Below are 20,164 nucleotides of genomic sequence, written 5' to 3'. Positions count from 1 at the left end.
TGTCTTGTTATCACTTGTTTTCAGCAATTTGACTAGGATGTATCTTGGTGTGGGGTTTTTATGTTAATCCTGACTGGAGTTTGTTGACATTCTTGAATCTCTGGGTTTATAATTTTTCTCAAATTTATAAAATTTCCAGCCATCATTTCTCAAATGTATTCTTTCTGTCTGTTTTTTCCTCTCTTTCTCTGTCTTTCTCTCTCCTCCCCTTTCCTTCTTGGACTTCAATTACACTTATGTTAGACCATTTGCTGTCATATCACAGATCACTAAGCTCTGTTAATTTTTTTCCCATCTATTTTTCTCCCTGGGCTTCAGTTTAGGTAGATTATATTGCTGTATTGAACATTTGGGTCAATTATCTTTTCTTCTGCAATGGTGATCTCATTTGATAAAATTCTCATTTTATATAGCCTATTTTTCATTTTAGAAGTTCTACTTGATTCTTTTTTGTATCTTCCATTCCGTTACTCATTATGATTATATTTTTCTTTAAATATTTGTAATTATAATAACTCTTTAACATCTTTGTGTCTAGTTCCATCATCTCCATCATTTCTGTGCCCATTTTTATTGATTGATTTTTCTTCTATTTGTGGGTCACAGTTTCCTGCTTTGGGGCATATCCAGCAGTTTCTGACTGGATGCTGGACATTATGGCTGTTACATAGCTGAGTGTCTCAATTTTGTTGTCTTCTTTTAAATAATGTTGGGTTTTGTCGTAACATGCAGCTAGGTTACTTGCGCACTATCTTTATCCCTTTGAAGCCTGTTTTCAAACTTTGCTATGGCTGGTCTGGACTAGCCTTCACTTTAGGCATGGCTTAGCCCATGGCTAACACGTGACTTCTGCAAAGTTTCCACTGAATGTTTGAAGTTTTTACTGAGTTTTTTACCACTCTGGCTGGTTGCAACTCAAATGTTTTCTGACCTGTGTGAGCTCTGGGAATTTTTCCACTTGCAAATTTCAGTTTGTCTTTGCTATGTCTCAGAGAATTTTACTCTAGTACTCAGCAACAACTCTAGAAGGTCCCATGCAGATTTCTGGAGCTCATCTTCTGCACAGCTTCCTCCTTTCTGGAACTTTGCCATACAACTTCTAGCTGTGTCCCTGGACACCAGCCCCCAAATGCTCAGTTCAGCAAGATTAGCATGTTCTTCTTGGGATCCCTCTCCTTGGACCATGGTCTGGAGTATGACTCCAGGCAGAAAACCAAGACAATCAGCCCTCTCCCCCCACCCCCATTATAGTTATCTCTCTGATCTTATGGATCACATTCTGCCACACTTGCTTTCCATTGCTTGAAAGCAATTGTTTCATATATTTTGATTGGTTCTCTAGCCATTTAGGGTGGCAAGGCAAGCATAATATTTGTTGTGTATCATAGTCAGACGCAGAAGTCAGGAACTGACATAAGGAAAAGCTCTCTAAAAGGCCTCTATTAGATGTTACCCCTCTCTCATAAAGCCTTCCTAGGTTTCTGCCTCTTCTGTGTTTATTGCTATCACATTCTGCCTTGACTTATAATAAAAAATACATGTGACTGTCTCAGTGGACTATGAGGGCCTCAAAGGTGGGCACAGGGTTTTTATTATCTTAGCAACTTCTCTGAGCCTAGCATGTGATGGGGAAGTGAGACAGGATTACCTTGTGTGGCTTGACAATGAACTGAAGTGACTCTGATGAGGCAATGGGCACCCCAGTCTGAAAACCTAGGAGGACCGGCTCTCTCCCCTGCGTGATCACCACTAGGCATCCTCCCAGGTAAAATCATGAGGGTGCACAATTCTCCCTTATTAGGCAGGGGACTGAGAGATTGGTTAAGAGAGTCCAAGCCTGCCCAGACTTGCCAAACACATCATCCTGACCCTGGAGCTCACAAAGCCTCAGATCTTGACACAACAGAAGGGCTTGACCATAGGCGCCCTGACAGCATCGGATGATCCCCCAGAATGAGGCCAGACCAATTCCCAGGGAGGGAAGTCCAGGCCAAGTGTCCAGGAGCTCAGGCTGCGGCTGCCCTTGCCCACCTTCCCTGGGCAAGGAGCCGGGATGGGAGGTGGCGAGGTCTGGGTCCCAGCCTTAAATCTGTGACTGTGATCAGTGAACCCAGTTTCCGCATCTGCAAAATGAAGCCTCAGAGCGCACGGCCTTTTCTTGCTCTGAAGAGTGGATTCTGGGTCTTCCCTGGTGCCTCAGTGGTAGAGTCCGCCGGACAATGCAGGAGATACAGGTTCGATCCTTGGGCTGGGAAGATCTCATAAGCCATGGATCAACTCAGCCCATGTGCCACGATTACTGAGCCTGCGCTCTCGAGCGCAGGGGCTGCAATTACCGAGCCCGCCTCCCACAGCTGCTGCGGCCCTAGTGCCCAGAGCACGCGCTCCGCAGTAAGAGAAGCCCCAGCAACCGGGAAGCCCTGCACTGCGGCTGGAGAGGAGCCCTCTCCCCCAACCCCACTGCTTGCCAAACTAGACAAAAAGCCCGTGCAACCATGAAGACCCAGCACAGCCCTAAGTAAATAAATTAAAAAAAAAAATGTTTTCTTTTTTAAAGAGCTGGGTTCTGGCAACTGATGGGTTGAGGTCCTGGAAGTCTCTGGTTCCCCAGGGTGGTGATTCTGGGCTTCCAATAGTCTATGACTATGGGACATTGGCTTTTGGTGGTTCTGTGATCAGAACAACTTGTAGCTCTAGAATAATCTGTGATGCTCCAGCCCTACCCTTCCATGGTGTCCATTCTATGACTCTCTTTTGTGGCTCTGTGACCCTGGGGCCTCCACAGCATGGATCTTCATCGGCAGACGCGGCCCTGGTGCGCTAGGACCCAGCTTTCTGTCTGCTTGAGAACTTGAACCTGCTCCTCGCTCATTGTTCCCAGAGTCACTAACTAACTCCTAGTGATTCGCTCACAGGAGCTAGGGAGAAACAGAGGTGCAGGGAACGCCGCCCGGCTGCCCTGGGACTGAAAGGGCTGATTGTCTGCTCGCCTGAGAGGGGCCTTGTGCTTGTCTGTCTGGTGAGGGCCTGGCAGGGCCGGGCCGGGCACCCCTGCACCGTGCCCAGACCAGAGAGAGGTCTGCCCTCCCAGCCCATCACGTGGCACCGGCTTCCCCGCTGGTGCGCCTGTGTCCCAGCAGAAGGGGTGAGCAGGAGGGCAGGCGGGGGCCCACTGCTCGTTCCTGGGGGCACCTGAGCCTGGGCCTGAGCCTGTCTGGCCGTCCCTGGGCGGGGCCCCTGGGCCTCTGCCCGCTTTCCCGTCCGAGCCCATCTGGGGTCGCCGTGCAGCTCTCAGAAGTGCTCTCCGGCCTGGTTATCTGGCCGAGACCTCTGAGCACACCCGGTGGAATGTCTGTTTCCGTTTCACTTCCCTCTAAGTGAGGGTCCACATGCTGCTCCCTGACCATCGGCCTGTGGATGGGGGACACACCCTCGATAACCCTTCATCTCATCCCTGACCCGTGGCTGCTCTAAGGTCAGATCCTGACACAGGGGCACAGGCTGGAGAAGGGCCAAGGGGTCTGACGTGAGCCCCGCTCTGTTCCTTGTTCCTGGGTGAGGCCTCACACGCCGTCTCTGGGCTTCGAGCTCTTTAACCTGTAAAACGGGAGGGTGATGCCGCCCTCACAGTGGCTGTGGAGAGAAAGCCACGGGCATGCGCGGGTCAAGTGCTCTGGGGACAAAGTCCTGGTTATTGTTGTGCTTCCCTGGGGGCTCAGCTGGTAAAGAATCCACCCTCAAATGCAGGAGACCCGGCTTCGATCCCTGGGTCGGGAAGATCCCCTGGAGGAGGGTATGGCTACCCACTCCAGTGTTCTTGCCTGGAGAATCCATGGACAGAGGAGCCTGGCGGGCTACCGTCCATGGGGTCGCAAAGAGTCAGGCACGACTGAGTGACTAAGCGCATTGCTTGCAGACGGCAGGGTTAGTTCTCCAGCCTCTGGGGGAACGTCCTGCGGGCCTGCCGCTCCCGGAGGGAGCACAGACGCACACACGTGGATGGAGGCAGGACAGACCGAGGCCCGGGCGGTGACTGCCGCTGCGGGATTTACTTACAAAGGGGCTCTTAAATTTCCTGGCTAGAAAACTCGCATGCTTCCCTTTCCTGAGAGGCCAGTCAGTGGCGAAGCCAGCGGGGATGAGCCTGAGAGCGTGTCTTCCATTCCACCGATGACCTGGGGCCTGCTCACGCCTCGCGTGCTGGCCCGCAGGGTCCGGCAGGAAAGGCTGGGCTTCTGTGCAGCCGCCATTCTGGCTTGACTCCTTGTTTGGTAAGGTCAAATACTCACTGTTAGTTGCTAAAATGGTTCTCTTTTCACATGTTATTATGTGGGTTACACACACACACACCATGTCTCCCTCTCCCTGAAATTGATGAGCAGGGTGAAGGCCAGCTCTGCAGGGGCCTCCCAGAACCCCCTGTTTTGCTGATACCCATGGCGGTCTTGCTGGTTCCCTTGACAACATGTACATTGCTTTTTTGACTTTTATCATACAGTCAGGACTACAAATTTTCTGTTTTAGAGTTTTGTAATGTTGTGGCATTTTAGATAATGTGTTTGTACTCTGTTGTGGAGAGTGAAAGGACTGTGTTGAATAAACCTAGGATTAGAGTGCAAAAATGAAATAATAATGCCATTTGCAGCAACATGAATGGACCTAGAGATTATCGTATTAAGTGAAGCGAGTCAGACAAAGACAAATATCATACATATGATGTCACTTATATGTGGAATCTAAAGAAAATGATAGGAATGAACTTATTTACAAAACAGAAACCAACTCACAGAGTTTGAAGCCAGACATACGGTTACCAAAAGGGAAATGTTGGGGGAAGGGATAAGTTAGGAGTTTGGCATTAACAGATACACTTCTGCATATAAAATCCACCATCAACATGGACTTACTGTACTCAGCCCTCTGTAACCACCAACACAGGCAGAATCTGAAAAGAATGGATGTGTGTATATGTAAGACCGAATCACAGCCGTACACCTTAAACCAACACGTTATAAACCGGCCGTTGCTGTTGTTTGATCGTTCAGTCGTGTCCAGCTCTTCTGAGACCCCATGCACACAGGCTCCTCTGTCCATAGGATTTCCCAGGCAAGGATACTGGAGGGGGTTGCCATTTCCTCCTCCAGAGGATCTTTCTGACCCAGGGATTGAACCTGTGTCTCCTACATTGCAGGCAGATTCTCTACCACTGAGCCACCAGGGAAGCCAAAATCAATAATACTCCAAAACAAAATAAAAATTAATTTTTAAAATAGAATAAAATAAGGGAAGTGATGGTGATTCCCCTGGCCAGGGTTGCTGGGAGGCCTGAGTATAATCAGGTGTAGCCCCAAGTGACCAGCTTTATAGACGGCAGCTCTAGGGTTTAGCTGAAGGTCACGGGCTTCACATGACCTCTTTGAATCTCGCCTTAGCCACTCGTTGGCCGAGAGGCCTTGGGCCAACCACTTGGCCTTTTCTGCCTCAGTTTCCTCTTCTGTCAAATGGGGCTGACACAGACATAGTGAGGATTAAATTTTTCAAAACATAGGTCACGTCGCACAAGGCCTCGCACACGGTTGGCCTCAGTCAATGGAGCCAACAGCATTATTAAATATTGCTCCTAGTAACCTGAGGACCCAGCCCACCTGGGCTTCATTCATGAACGTCTCAGGGAAACACGTGTACCTGGGGCACGTGCAAGATGGCCTTGGGGAAAGACCCTGGCCACAGAGCAGACAGCACGTATGGTGGATCTTGGGATTTCTTTATATGGAAGGAGGCGAGCATCCCGCACCCCTTGCCCAGTTGGCCCCACCGGAATGTCTGGATTCCTAAGTCATTGGTGGAGAGGCACCCCTCCTCGCCCCTGGAGTTTTCTGGGACGGGTTTGGTCTCTGTTTTGGTGCCTTGTTGTGGGGTTTCCATGGGGCTGTCTGAGCTTGGCGATTGCCTTGGTCTTGGCTGCAACACCCCTGGTACCAAAGCTGGTTCATCTTGCGGGGTGAGGAGGAGAGAGAAGGAGGGTGCAGCCAGCTCTGGGTCAAGGATGGAAAAACCTGTAACGGATCAGCGTGGCTGGGCCCAGGTGAGCAAGAGGAGAGGCCAGGCCAGGATACTGTCCTGAGAGCCTCACCTGCCTGGCTCTGAGGCCAGCTTTCTGCTTCTTCTCTGTCCTAGAACCAAGGTCCAGCTTCCCAAAGGGACTGGGAGGGAATACGGACCCAGTACCAATCAACAACCTCAGATTTGCAGATGATACCACTGTAGTGGCAGGAACTAAAGAGCCTCTTGATGAGGGTGAAAGAGAAGAGTGAAAAAGTTGGGTTAAAACTCAACATTAAAAAACCAAGACCCTGGCAGCCAGTCCCATCACTTCATGGCAAATAGAAGCAGAAAATGTGGAAGCAGTGAGAAATTTTCTTTTCTTGGACTCCAAAATCACTGTGGATAGTAACTACAGTCATAAAATTAAAAGAGACTTGCTCCTTAGAAGGAAAGCTGTGACAAACCTAGACAGCATATTAAAAAGCAGAGACATCCTTTTGAAGGCAGAGATCCGTATAGTCAAAGCTAACGTTTTCCCAGTAGTCATGTGTAAATGTGAGAGTTGGACTGTAAAGAAGGCTGAGCACTGAAGAACTGATGCTTTCAAATTGTGATGCTGGAGAAGGCTCTTGAGAGTCCCTTGGACTGCAAGGAGATCTAACCAGTCCATCCTAAAGAAAATCAACCCTGAATATTCATTGGAAGGACTGATGCTGAAGCTGAAACTCCAATACTTTGGCCACCTGATGCAAAGAACTGACTCACTGGAAAGGACCCTGATGCTGGGAAAGATTGAAGGCGAAAGAAGAAGGGAGTGTCAGAGGATGAGATGGTTAGATAACATCACCAACTCAATGAACATGAATTTGAGCGAGCTCTGGGAGATGGTGGAGGACAGAGGAGTTTGGCTGCTGCAGTCCGCGGGGATGCAAAGACTAGGACACGACTTAGCAACTGAACAACCACCACCTAGACTCTGAAAACATGCATTTATTCCTTTATTCATTCACTCAAGGTTTCATTGAAATTCATCTATTACACATCAGGCCCTTCTCTGGCATTTGGGAAAACAGTGGTTGACATGCCCTCAAGCAGCCAACAATCTGGAGGACCTGGTCAAATGACAATGCAAGTGAAACACCAGTGTTGTGAAAACTTTTCTGTGTGTTTGTGGCATAGACCCTTTAAAGAATCTGATGCAAAGAACCTTCTCCCAGAAGATGTAATAAGCACACGCATATGAAATTTGATCTAGAGTTTAGGATGTTCACAGGTTCCCCTGACACCCAATCTAGAACCTAAATCAAGAGATGCTGAGTCATAATGGGAAAGAGCTGAGCGGACCAAGCAGGAAGCTGTTGAAGGGCAAAGCGAAGGAATGTTTCTTGGTCTAGGAATGCAGGAAAGACTTCCTGAAGGAATTCACAATGACTCATTCAACAAGCATTTATTGAACACCTACAAAATGCCATCCATTCATGATATACCAATGAACAACAGAAGCAAGATTCTTACTCTTTCGGAGATCCCGGTCTAGTGGGGACAGACAAAGATATAAACAAATAGGTAAACACAATGTCTGGAGGTGATGGGGAGCCTGCTTTAGGGCGAGTGCCAGTGAGAAGGAACAGTTTATGGAAGGGCTCTAAGGTGGGCACGAAAATGCAGTGCTTGAAGAATGCTTGAAAAAGCATTCTTTTTGGACATATCCCTCGTCCATGCTGGAACTAAGCAAGTGAGATGAGATAGAATTAGAGAGATGGACAAGAGACAGATGACACAGGCCTTGTGGTCCTGGGTAGGAATTAGAATTTTACTGTGAGGGGAACGGGAACCATTTTTCTCTTGAAGTTTAAAATTTTAAATCTTTGTAAATGGAAGCAGGCAGTCTTTTTATGCCGTCCCCGATGGCTCAGTGGTAAAGAATCCACCTGCCAATGCAGGAGATGCGGGTTCAGTCCCCCGGTTGGGGAAGATCCCCTGGCTGAGGAAATGGCAACCCACTCCAGTATTCTTGCCTGGAGAATCCCATGGATGGAGGAGTCTGGCGGGTTACAGTCCACGGGGTCACAAAGAGTTGGATACAACTGAGCAACTGAGCAAATGGAAACACAGAAAGTCGTTTTATGGCTGCCTTTTTTCATCCAACAATGCTTGAGAGATGTTGAATGAACTTAGCTAATTTGTTTTCAGTGCTATATAGAATTATTTGGGCACATGAATATCATATTTTATTTATTCATTCTTATATTGATAGACATTTAGTTTTCATCCTGTTTTTTTTACTCTTTCAACTGATTCTGAAATGGGGGAATTAATGGGTTTGTGCATTTCCAACATTATAAGAAGTTGCCAGATGGCTCTTTAGAGTTGGCATCCTAATTTATATTCCCATAAAGAGCATCTGAAAGTTCCCACTTCTTTATATCCTTGCCAACTGTTGATATTGTCAGCCTTTTAAAATTTTGACAGTGTTTTGGGTGTAAAATGGTAACTCACTTTAATTTGTGTTTCCAGGATTACTAGTGAGGTTAAACATGTAATTTTGTATTTATTAGCTCTTGGAGTTTCTTGTGAATTGTCTATTCATATCCCTTGTCCATTTTTTTTGGACAAGGCTCTCTTTTTAAAATTTCTTTGTTTATATATTCGAGTTACTAATCCATTGTCTTTCATATATGTTGCAAATGTCTTTTCCCATGCTGCTTGATGGAGGGTTTTAAGAAGAGGAGTTTTGATGTGATCTGATTTACATTTTTAAAAGATTGCTCCGGCTACGGGGTGAAGAAGGGGAAATGAGGGTGATGGGTATGAGTGGATACAGGAAAACCGGTGAAGAGGTCATCACAATATTGGTCCAGGGACGGAGGAAGGTGACCTGGATGAGGGTGGTAGGAGAGGAAATGCAGAAAAGTGGGCGGTTCCAGAGTATATTTTGGGGGTAGAGCTGACAGGACTTGCTGCTAGATGGGGTGCAGGGTGAGAAGAAAAGATAGGAATCAGAATGATTCTTAGGTTATTTTAGCAACTGGGTAGGTGATGGTGCCATTGACTGTGGTGGAGAATGGCAGGTGGAGAAACAGGTTTAGGCTGAGAGCTGGGGAATAAACGTTTCTGTTTTCAACACATTAATCTTGAGGCAATCTGTAGATATCTAAGTGTAGATCAGGTAGGTAGTTGGATTTATTAGTCTGGAGTTCAGGGCAAATAGCCAGGGCTAGGGATAAATATTTGGGAGTCAGCAACACATTGATGGAATTTAAAGCCACAAGACTGGATAAGATGGAAATGACAAGAGATCCCTGGTGGCTCAGATGGTAAAGAATCTGCCTACAATGCAGGAGACAGGGGTTAGATCCCTGGGTCGGGAAGATCCCCTGAAGAAGGCAATGGCAACCTACTCCAGTACTCTTGCCTGGGAAATCCCATGGACAGAGGAGCCTGGTGGCAGGCTATAGTTTAAGGGTCACAAAGAATCAGACATGACTGACCAATTAATATGCACACACATGGCCAACATTTGGAGGTTGAGCAGAAGTGGAGAATCAATAAAGGAGAGTTGCCCAGAATATAAACTCCGTGGGGCAGGGCTTTGTTCTGTTGACTGCCTAGTACCTAGCATAGGGCTTAGCAAGTAGTAGGTTCTGAGTAAATATTTGTTGAAGGAGCCCATGAAAAAATAAAGGAACGAATGGAGAGATTGAGAAGGAGTGGTCAGCGACATAAGTGGAGGAGGAGAATAAGATATCACAGAAGCCAAGAGAAAAGTTTCAAGAAGATGGGAACAGTCAGCTGTGTGGAATGTGGTCAAAGTTGCAAAAGAGGTAGACAGAGAAGTGACCATTGGGTTTGGCAACACAGAGGTCATCAGGGACCTTGATAAGAGTAGCTGAGACTTGAAAGAGGAGGAGTTTGCCAGAGCCTAGGAGGTAGGGGGTAGAGTGGGGGTGGAGACAGAGAGAGGAGATCTCCCAAGCAGTGGGAAATGCAGGGATGTGAAAATGCAGGAAGACAAGTGGGACTGGTTCATGTCACTACAAGTTATTCCAGCTGACGAAAGGGTGAGAGAGTGGCCAGCAGAGAAGAGGCTGCAAGTATGAGAAGGCAGGGTTTGGGAAAAGGTTGAGGACAGACGCAACTAAAGAGCCTCCTGATGAAAGTGAAAGAGGAGAGTGAAAAAGCTGGCTTAAAGCTCGACGTTCAGAAAACTAAGATCTTGTCATCCAGTCCCATCACTTCACGGCAAATAGATGGGGAAATAGTGGAAACAGTCACTGACTATTTTCTTGGGCTCCAAAATCACTGCAGATGGTGACTGCAGCCATGAAATTAAAAGACACTTATTCCTTGGCAGGAAAGTTATGACCAACCTTAGAGCATATTAAAAAGCAGAGACATTACTTTACCAACAAATGTCCATCTAATCAAGGCTATGGTTTTCCCAGTAGTCATGTATGGATGGAGAGTTGGACTATAAAGAAAGCTGAGCACCAAAGGGTTGATCCTTTTGAACTATGGTGTTCGAGAAGACTCTTGAGAGTCCCTTGGACTCCAAGGAGATCCAACCAGTCCATCCTAAAGGAGATCAGTCCTGGGTGTTCATTGGAAGGACTGATGTTGAAGCTGAAATTCCAATTCTTTGGCCACCTGATGTGAAGAGTTAACTCATTGGAAAAGACTCTGATGCTGGGAAAGAATTGAGGGCAGGATGAGACCGGGAGGACAGAGGATGAGATGGTTGGATGGCATCACTGACTCAATGGACAAGAATTTGAGTAAGCTCCGGGAGTTGGTGATGGACAGGGAGGCCTGGCATGCTGCAGTCCAAGGGGTCACAAAGAGTTGGACACGACTGAGCGACTGAACTGAACTGAACTGAGGACAGCATCCCGTGGTTTTATTTTATTTTTTAAACTTTATTATTTACTTATTTTATTTCATTTCATTTTGGGCTGCATAGGGTCTTCCTTATGCATGGGCTACTCTAGCTGTGGTGTGTGGGCTTCTCATTGCGGTGGGGTCTCTTGTCCTGGAGCACTGGCTCTGAGAGGCTGGGTCTCAGTAGTCGGGGCTGGCAGCTCTAGAGCTTGAGTTCAGTAGGTGCAGTGCAAGGGTTCAGTAGACCCACAGTAAGTGGAATCTTCCCCGACTGAACCCATGTACCCTTCTCGGGTAGGCAGACGCCCAACCAGGGGACCACCAGGGGAGTCCCTAGCCCAGCGGTTTTAGAAGACAGTCACTTGAGCCCGAGTTAAGGGGACTCATCAATTGTCTAGGTGGTATTCATGATTCCAGGGTCAGAATTACGGTTCAAAATGCTTTAAGCAAAAACGTTTTTTCCCAGGGGTAGCTCCTAACTTGCAATGTAAGACTCGGCCTCTCTCCGGCCCTCCTTTCTTTGTGCCGGCTTCCGTGTCAGGCAGGCTGGTCTCTCCCGAGGGACAGGAGGGCTGCCTTCAGGCCTGGGCTTCCATCTTCCACCCTCTGCAATCCCAGGGAGGATGCCAGACTTGCTGTCAGTCTTGCAATCAAACAGGCGTCTCATTGGTGCTGCCTGGTGGTCATGTGTCAAATCTGAGCCAATCACTGTAGCCAAAGGGAGGGTGCTCTTTTCTGATTGGCCAGGCCTGGTCATATGCCCATCCCTATAAGCTGAGGATGGAGATGAGTCTGGAGGAGGCAGTTTTCTTTTGGAAAGTCGAGATACCAACCCAAGAACGCCATAAGGACTACGATGCTGAAGAAGCAAACCTAAAATTCAGTAATTACCCAGCACGGAAGTGTGTTGCGTTGTCGAATGTCACAATATTTTTAAAAAGGAAGTAGTTATAGAGATTGCCTAATCCAGTGTTGTCCAGTGAAAGGAGGCTCTGAGCCGCAGATATAACTTTAAAGTTTTCTAGTGCCCACATTAAAAATGGAACCGAGGAACAGGTGAAATTAACTTCAGTCATGTCTTTTACTTAAGTCATTAGCTCATCCTGTTATATTATCAATGCAAAAAGCGTTAATGAGATACTTTGCATTATTTCTTCATACTAAGTCTTCAAAATCTGTATTTTATGCTTATAACACCTCTTCGAATGCTAAAATTTCTTCAGAAACATTTCACCTGTGTTTAGATTTTTATCGAACTTACAGTGAAGGTGGGATTTTAGCTTCAACTCTAGATGTGAACCTGACCAGAGACATTATTTATAATTCGTCCACTTAAGATAACATCTGTACTCAAAAAGCCTGATGCATTTTTTTAAAAGTTTCATTTTTCGGGTAAACAAAAATTCTAAAAACTGTATGTGAGAAACAAAACCTGAAATTCTTTTGTTCCAAATGGTTCTAATTCTCCAATGACTGATTGTGTATCAGTTTTAAAATTCATGTTAATTAAAAACAAATAAAATCTTAAATTCAGTGTCTCAGTCTCACTAGCCATATTTCAAGTGATCAGCTGCCATGTTGGACAGCCAGCGCACCCTAATCCGATAAGCTCGCCTGACGGAGCGGGGCGTGAGGTCCAGGGAGGGAGTAGCTTGGCCAAGGGCACTGAGCTGAGTGGGATCAGGGCCATGGTCTGCTGACGCTGTCAGGGGCGTCTCACTCCTCTTCACCAAATGCCCTCTTTGGAGCAGGCCTTGAACACTGAAGCAACAACTTAGAAGCGGGTTTAGAAAGAGAAGCCCTTCCTTGTTCCCACTTCTCAGCAGTGAGAGTCCCAGACTGCAGAAGGCACAGCCTCTGCTAGTAAGAGTTCAAATACTTGCTCAGACTGTAATTTTTTTTCTAATTAAAAAAAAAATATTTATTTATTTAGGCCATGCCAGGTCTTAGTTGCGACACACAGGATCTTTAGCTGTGGCGGGTGACCTCTTCATTGTGGCATGTGGGATCTAGTTCCCGGACCAGGGATCACCCCAAGCCCCCTGCATTGGCAGTGAGGAGTCTCAGCCTCTGGACCACCAGGGATGTCCTCAGACTGCAAACTTCTAAGTGTTCCTTTAGCTTATGTTCACCTTGTCTGTGGCCACCACCACTATCAAATGCTAAGTGTCTGTGGAATGCCATACATGATGTTAGCTTGTGTTTACTGAGCACCCACTGTGTTCCAAGCACAGCAACCAGCCTCAGGAACACCGAGGTGATGCTGGCCCAGCTCCTGCCCTCAGGGAGCTCACCATCTCGTCCTGGGAAGGACAGAGTGGTAAGCTCATCATTTTGGCTGCCCACAGGGTAGTTCAGGCAGCACTTGTGGGATCAAGCACATTGCGTGCCTCTGGTACAGAAACACCAGCAAACAGCCTCCGGCGCTGGTTGAGTCCTCGGGAATATTCGCAGGGAGACCACACCTGGCACCGCTGGGTGTTGGGCCTCAGCCTGCGGGTGTGGGGGTGTTTGGGTTCCAGCCCAAAGACTAGGAGGGGTTGTTTTGGTTGTTAACGATTAGAACTGAGAGGGGCTATTGTTAGGTGGTGTCTCAGCTTGCTGGTGTGTGGTGTTGGCTCGGTCCCATAGGGTGGGTGTTACCGTCAATTAGCATCGCTTCATTGATGAGAAGATCACTTCATCTCTCTGCTGATCACTCACAGCAGCATCCTTCTCTCTCTGTCTCTCTCTCTTCCTCTCTCTCACACACACACACATGCTACATAATTTAATTTGCAGAGCCCAGTGCACAATGAAAGTGCAGGGTCCCTTGTTCAAAAATGATGAATTTCAAGCTGTCGAGATTAAAGCAGAGCATTAACCCAGAAGTGAGTTTCCACAGGGGGAGGGTTGGCTGCCAGGCCTTGTGACCTGTGCAGTCACCTGGGGCTTCACACTCACAGGGTCCCTGCTCTTGGCATTGGGCTTGTGCCTTCCCTTCCCCTCACCTGCTGTGAACGAAATCAAAAGTGCATCAATCAGAGCCAAGATTTGAGGTCTGTTACCTTGTGTCATCTGTCGACACCTGGATGAAGACAGTGTCCTGTCTGCCTTATAGACACAGAGGAGGGTCTGGCACTGGAACCAAGAACTCAGCTGAGCCCAAGGCTTGGGCTCACTTCCCCTGAACACCCACCTCTGAGAGGAATAAGCCACCTCGTTCGTGGTGTCCTTCCTGGTTTTTTCCTTAATATTCTTTTCCTCTGAAGGAATGGGGAAGCTGGTAGAATAATGGAATCACCACATTCCTCTAGCCGTGTGTGGGGGGGTCACTCTTCCCTTCACTGAGTCCCCACCATGGGGACCCATGGTGTCCCCACCTGGACTGAATCACTAAGGATTCCCAGGGGTGTGTGTCTCTGATTCACCTCCTGCAGCTGTCTTTGTCTCTCCAGCCCCACCTGGACTCAGAAGCAACTCATCTTCCTTTAACTTCTTCCCAAGGTGCCACTCATCCAAGCAGCACAGGCTTTTACTGAGATTAGGGGTCACAGAAGAGTGGACAGCCGGGAGGTACCATCAGATGCTCATCCTCTTAGCCATCTCCAGGCCCCCTTCACCTCCCAGGGCTCCTTCCTGATCAAGGTTTCCCTTGAGCACCTCCTGGCTTCTCCCGTTTCCTCCCCAGCTCCTAGGATGCCTCCCCTTCCCCTTTCTTGTGTGTCCATCCATCCATGCATTCGATCCTCATCAAGCCGTCTATGAATAGTATGTGTCAGGCACCGTGTTTGGTGCTGAGATTCAGGAAAGAAACGGTGGACAAGACTCTGCCCCCACGGACTCCCAGTCTGGTGGGAAGAAGGACCTGAAATATCAGAAACAAGGACACGGATGAGCTTCTGCATTCTGGTGGGGATGGGTTCCATGAAAGCAAAAGGTGGAAAATGAGAACAAGATGGGGAAGACCCATTTTAGACCACATGGCATTTCAGCTGAGATCTGTAAGGTGAATGGGGGGTCAGCATGGGAAGAGTGTCCCTGATAGAGGGAGCAAGGTGGACAGGGACCCTGGAGTCCCTGGGGGAAGTTGGGGGTTTTGTGGAGAAGAAGGGCACCCCGGGAGTCTGATCGGTAGTGAGCAAGGGGGAGAGCAGAGAAGGAGTCGGCAGGGAGAGGGCAGAGGGTACAGGGTTCTGCAGCCCTGGAAAAGGCCTGGGATGTAATTCCCAGTTCATCAGGAAGCGATCGGAAGCCTTTGAGCCTGAGAGTGATGGGATCTGGGTTAAATTTCAGGAAAGCTTCATCTGGCTGTTGGGTGGAAAATGAACAGGATTGAAAGGACAAGAGTGGAAGGGGGGACAACGGCAGACAGCCTCAGGGTTTATGTGAAGGATGAGGATGCCTGGGTCTCGAATGGTTGTGACAAAGTCAGAAGAGGCAGACAGAGCTGACATTTATTTTGGAGGTAAACCAATAGTTCATGTGTGGTGCTTGGTGATGGGAAATGATTCCTGCATTTCTGGGACCTCCCCTCTCATCTACAGCCCACTTGCACTCCTTGCCCAGCCCTCAGACATGTGACCCCAGCCACTCAGGGCACTGAGTGCAGAACTCTGTTCCTGGTATTTGAGGTGAGGGAAAAGGGCTGCTGGACCCTTTGGAGGACAGTAAAGATCCAGTCAAGTATCAGATGGTGGAGGTTAAACAGGATGACCTTTGATAATCCTATTTTCTTCCTTATTATTGAAAGAAGACACAAAAAAAGATTGATGATGAGGTCATGTATTGGCAAGGAGCAGGTATCTTAAATACCTCTAGTGGGAAAATCCACAGGCAAATCTTATTTTTGGAGTGTACTTTAGGGTTACCTATTTAAATTTAAAATGTGCGTGACTATAGCTTTGGTTCCTTAGAAATCTCCTCTAGAGAAATGAGTATGTACCTGCACATGTATCAGCTTGGATGAGGATTTTCAAGGCACCAGTGTTTGTATATCAGAGACTGTAAACAACCTACGTATCCATCAGTTATGGATAGGTAGACAAACTGTGATCCACCCACGGAGATACTATGCAGCAGTTAAAATAACTGAGATAGATCTCCTTATACCAAAGTGAAAAAATCTCCTAGGTCTGTGAGTAAGTGAAAAAACAAAACAAGTTACATATCTGTACAGTACATACATTATAACATCAAATATGTGAAAGCAAAAACCTGAAATAATGCTGCCTATTTCTAAATGTGTTGAATACACGTACACCTGTGCAAAATGCATAGGAAAAGGATTCAAAGGAAGGATACTAAACTCCTCACGTGGTCCCTGATGGAAGAGGGTGGTCCCTGGGGCAGGTGGTGGTTGGAGATCTGCTGACCTTACATGTTTCATTTGAAGATGTCACCCTGAATTCCATATTTGAGCATTACTAGTATAATTAAAGGGTTAAAACTAATCTATATTCATTGCAAAGTCTCTGAAAGTACAGCTATGCAAATGAAGGGTAAAATACCTATATTACCTCCCAAAGATAGCCGTTATTAAGATCTTACTACACATGCTTCTCATCTTTTCTATATTTTCCTATGCTTCAAAAATAAAAATATTAACTATTAAACAGACTATTTTATGACCTGTTTTTTAATACTATATATATTTTTTTAATACTATATTTTGAGTGTCTCTCCATGTCATTAAATATTCTCTCAAGCCAATTTTTTTTTTTTTTACTTTTTACATATTTTTATTTTCACTAATTAATACCAAAGCATAGCTGATTTACAATATTGTGTTAGTTTCAGGTATTAAGTGATTTAGTATACATACATATATACATATTTTTTAGATTCTTTTCCCTTATAGGTTATTACAAGACGTTGACGATCATTTCCTGTTCTCTACAGTAGGTCCTTGCTGGTTATCTATTTTATGTGCAGTAGTGTGTATATGTTAACCTCAAACTCCTGATACATCCCTCCCCAACTTTTCCCTTGTGAGTTGCTTTTCCCCCATGAGTTTCTTGTCAATGTCTGTGGGTCTGTTTCTGTTCTGTATAAAAATTTATTTGTATTGCTTTTTTTAGATTCTATATGTAAATGATATCATATGATATTTGTCTTTCTCTGTCAAACCAAGTTTTTTTAATGGGTGTATTTAATGGTCTGTGCTGTTTGCATTTACCGCCATGCATTTAAATCCCCACATAGCTCATTTATATTCTTTCTTTGTTATCTACAACCTTGTAAGTGCATCTTAATTCAGCTGTCCAGTTGTTTATTTAGGATCATTTTATTCGGAAACTATGTGGGATGAAGCTATTTTAAAGCCTTTGATTCACAGTGCCCAGTCACCTTCCATAAATGGGAACCCACTGCAGGCTGCCCAAGGCAGGGTGTTCCCGACAGGTCCCCTTTGCCTCAAGGCTTTTCAAGAGCAGCTTCTTATCCAGAGAGCATCAGCGGCGTTTCCCTCATAGGAACCTTCAGGGACAGAGGAGATGTGTCTGATCCAGGTTGGTCTTCGGAGGCAGAGCTGCCCAGATGACCTTTTGAAGTCCCTTCTGGAACTGATCTGCGGCTCCAGTAACAAGAAGACAAAGTATAAGACTACACTTTCAGGCATCGCGTCTATAGTTGGTTACTGGAGAAGTTTCTCTGAACGTGTAGGCCACCCGAAGCCATGAGGAGGAGATGCAGCGTTCTCTCCCGAGCGTGGAGCGGCTCTTGGTGTTGTCTCTACAGTGGCCACTGGCCTTTGATGATCGTTCTTCTCTTCCTTTGGGAGAGTAAGAGGGAGGGAATGCTGTCTGAGCGGGGGTGGGCGGGGGGAGGGACGGACCATGCAGCCTGCGTCAAGGTTAGCTTTGACGTGTGGCTGGGAGGGCCCAGGCCCCTGGGAGCATCTTCAAAGACCCTGCCCTCGGAGAGCCCCGTTCAGGAGTCAGGTTCCCCTGAGGCCCACAGAGACAGGCTTCCGGCACGAATGTGCTTTACTTCCAAGAGTAGCCCCCTCTAAAGGTATGTTGTTGTTTAGTCGCTAAGTTGTGTCCGACTCTGCAACCACGTGGACTATGCCCGCCAGGCTCCTCTGTCCGTGAAATTCTCCAGGCAAGCATGCTGGACTGGGTTGTCATTTCCTTCTCCAGGGGCTCTTCCCGGACCAGGGATTGAATCCTCATCTCCTGCATTGGCAGGTGGATTCTTTACCACTGAGTGACCTGGGAAGCCCCAGAAGATGTGTGTACCTCCCCAAATAACATGCTTGGCATTTTGAAGGGGCAAGGAGGAAGGGCTCTGCAGTGAGCCCCAAAGAGGGCCAGTTAGACTCTGAGTTTTCCCGAGGACTGGTGCAGCCTTGACCATGAGCTATGGCGTCTGCCCTTGGCTCCAAGAACAGGCTTGGGGAAGGCGCCTCAGCAAATCCTTGATTTTCCATCCTTTATACGACCTTTCCAATCTACCTTTCTAAGGGCGGTGCGCATACACAGTATAGAAATAACCATCGGACTTCCCTGGTGGTCCAGTGGTTGAGAATCTGCCTGCCAATGCAGGGGACGCCGGTTCAATCACTGGATTGGGAAGATTTCACATGTTGTGGATCAACTGACCTGAGTACCACAACTACTGGTACACGCACACCCCAGAGTCCATGCTTGGCAGCAGAGAGCAGCCCCGGTTCAATGTAACGAGAGATGTCCTCACACAGCAATGAAGGCCCAGTGCAGCCAAAAAAGACAGGAGGAATCACCCACGTGGCCCAGTCATGGCGTGAGCAGCAACCACCAGGTCTGCAAGCCCCTACTGCTTCTCCTCTATTGGTCCCTGCTTGGTTTTCTGCAAACACTAAGTGTATTAAGAAATACAGCAAGGGAATTCCCTGGCAGTCCAGTGGTTAGGACTCAGAGCTTTCACTGCCATAAAATACACACAATGAAATGATAGTGTCATTACTGACTCTCTCACCCCTTCCCCCGATTCTATCACCCTGAGCCGCACAGATCTCTCAAATACATTCCTTTCCTCCTGTTCCCATGACCATCGTCCCCCACCAAACCCTCATCACTGCAATAAGAGTGAACACTTATATAGACCTTATTATCACGGGCTAGGCATCGTTCTTCAGCATTTTAACACTCGTGATTTTGTTTGATACTCTGAAGCCCCCAGAGAGGCGAAGCCTCATGGCCAGGCTCCCCTCTCCAGTCTCTCTCTCTGGATTCCACCCCATCCTCATGGTTACCAGAGATTATGGGTGCCTGTGTGCGGTAGTTGCATTTCCTGTTTTATTTTTTTACATTTTTGTTTGTTTGTCTTGCCTGTGTTGTTTGGCATGCAGCATCTCAGTTGCGTGACCAGGGATCAAACCCATGTCCCCTGCAGTAGAAGCGAGGAGCCCTGACCAATGGACTTCCAGGGAATGCCCTGCATTCCCTGTTTTAAATTAAGGACATTCAGCCATGTAAATCGAATCCCTTATGTTTATACAGTGGAAGTGACAAATAGATTCAAGGGATTAGATCTGATAGAGTGCCTGAAGAACTGTGGACGGAAGTTTGTGACATTGTACATGAGGCTGTGATCAAGACCATCCCCAAGAAAAAGAAATGCAAAAGGGCAAAATGGTTGTCTGAGGAGACCTCATAAATAGCTGAGAAAAGAAGAGAAGCTAAAGGCAAAGGAGAAAAGGAAAGATAAACCCACTTGAATGCAGAGTTCCAAAGAATAGCAAGGAGAGATAAGAAAGCCTTCCTCAGTGATCAATGCAAAGAAATAGAGGAACACAATAGAATGGGAAAGACTAGAGATCTCTTCAAGAAAATTAGAGATACCAAGGGAACATTTCATCCAAAGATGGGCACAATAAAGGACAGAAACATTATGGACCTAAGAGAAGCAGAAGATACTAAGAAGAGGTGGCAAGAATACACAGAACTGTACAAAAAGATCTTCATGACCCAGATAACCACAATGGTGTGACCACTCACCTAGAGCCAGACATCCTGGAATGTGAAGTCAAGTGGGCCTTAGGAAGCATCACTACGAACAAAGCTAGTGGATGTGATGGAATTCCAGTTGAGCTATTTCAAATCCTGAAAGATGATGCTGTGAAAGTGCTGTACTCAATATGCCAGCAAATTTGGAAAACTCAGCAGTGGCCACAGGACTGGAAAAGGTCAGTTTTCATTCCAATCCCTAAGAAAGGCAATCCCAAAGAATGTTCAAACTACCGCACAATTGCACTCATCTCACACGCTAGTAAAGTAAT

At 46.9% G+C, this 20,164-nt stretch overlaps 1 non-coding gene across 1 annotated transcript; it reads left to right on the top strand.

The window, feature by feature from the left end:
* The first annotated feature begins 17,501 nt into the window (after window positions 1-17,501).
* On the top strand, window positions 17,502-17,714 carry LOC122426949. Its single transcript, XR_006265297.1, has one exon. It is a non-coding gene; the product is annotated as a small nucleolar RNA U3 (small nucleolar RNA).
* Window positions 17,715-20,164: the final 2,450 nt, after the last annotated feature.

Source organism: Cervus canadensis, chromosome 24 (genome assembly GCF_019320065.1).
Source record: "Cervus canadensis isolate Bull #8, Minnesota chromosome 24, ASM1932006v1, whole genome shotgun sequence".
In the NCBI taxonomy this organism is placed as follows: domain Eukaryota; kingdom Metazoa; phylum Chordata; class Mammalia; order Artiodactyla; family Cervidae; genus Cervus; species Cervus canadensis.
This window is presented reverse-complemented; position numbering and strand designations above follow the sequence as displayed.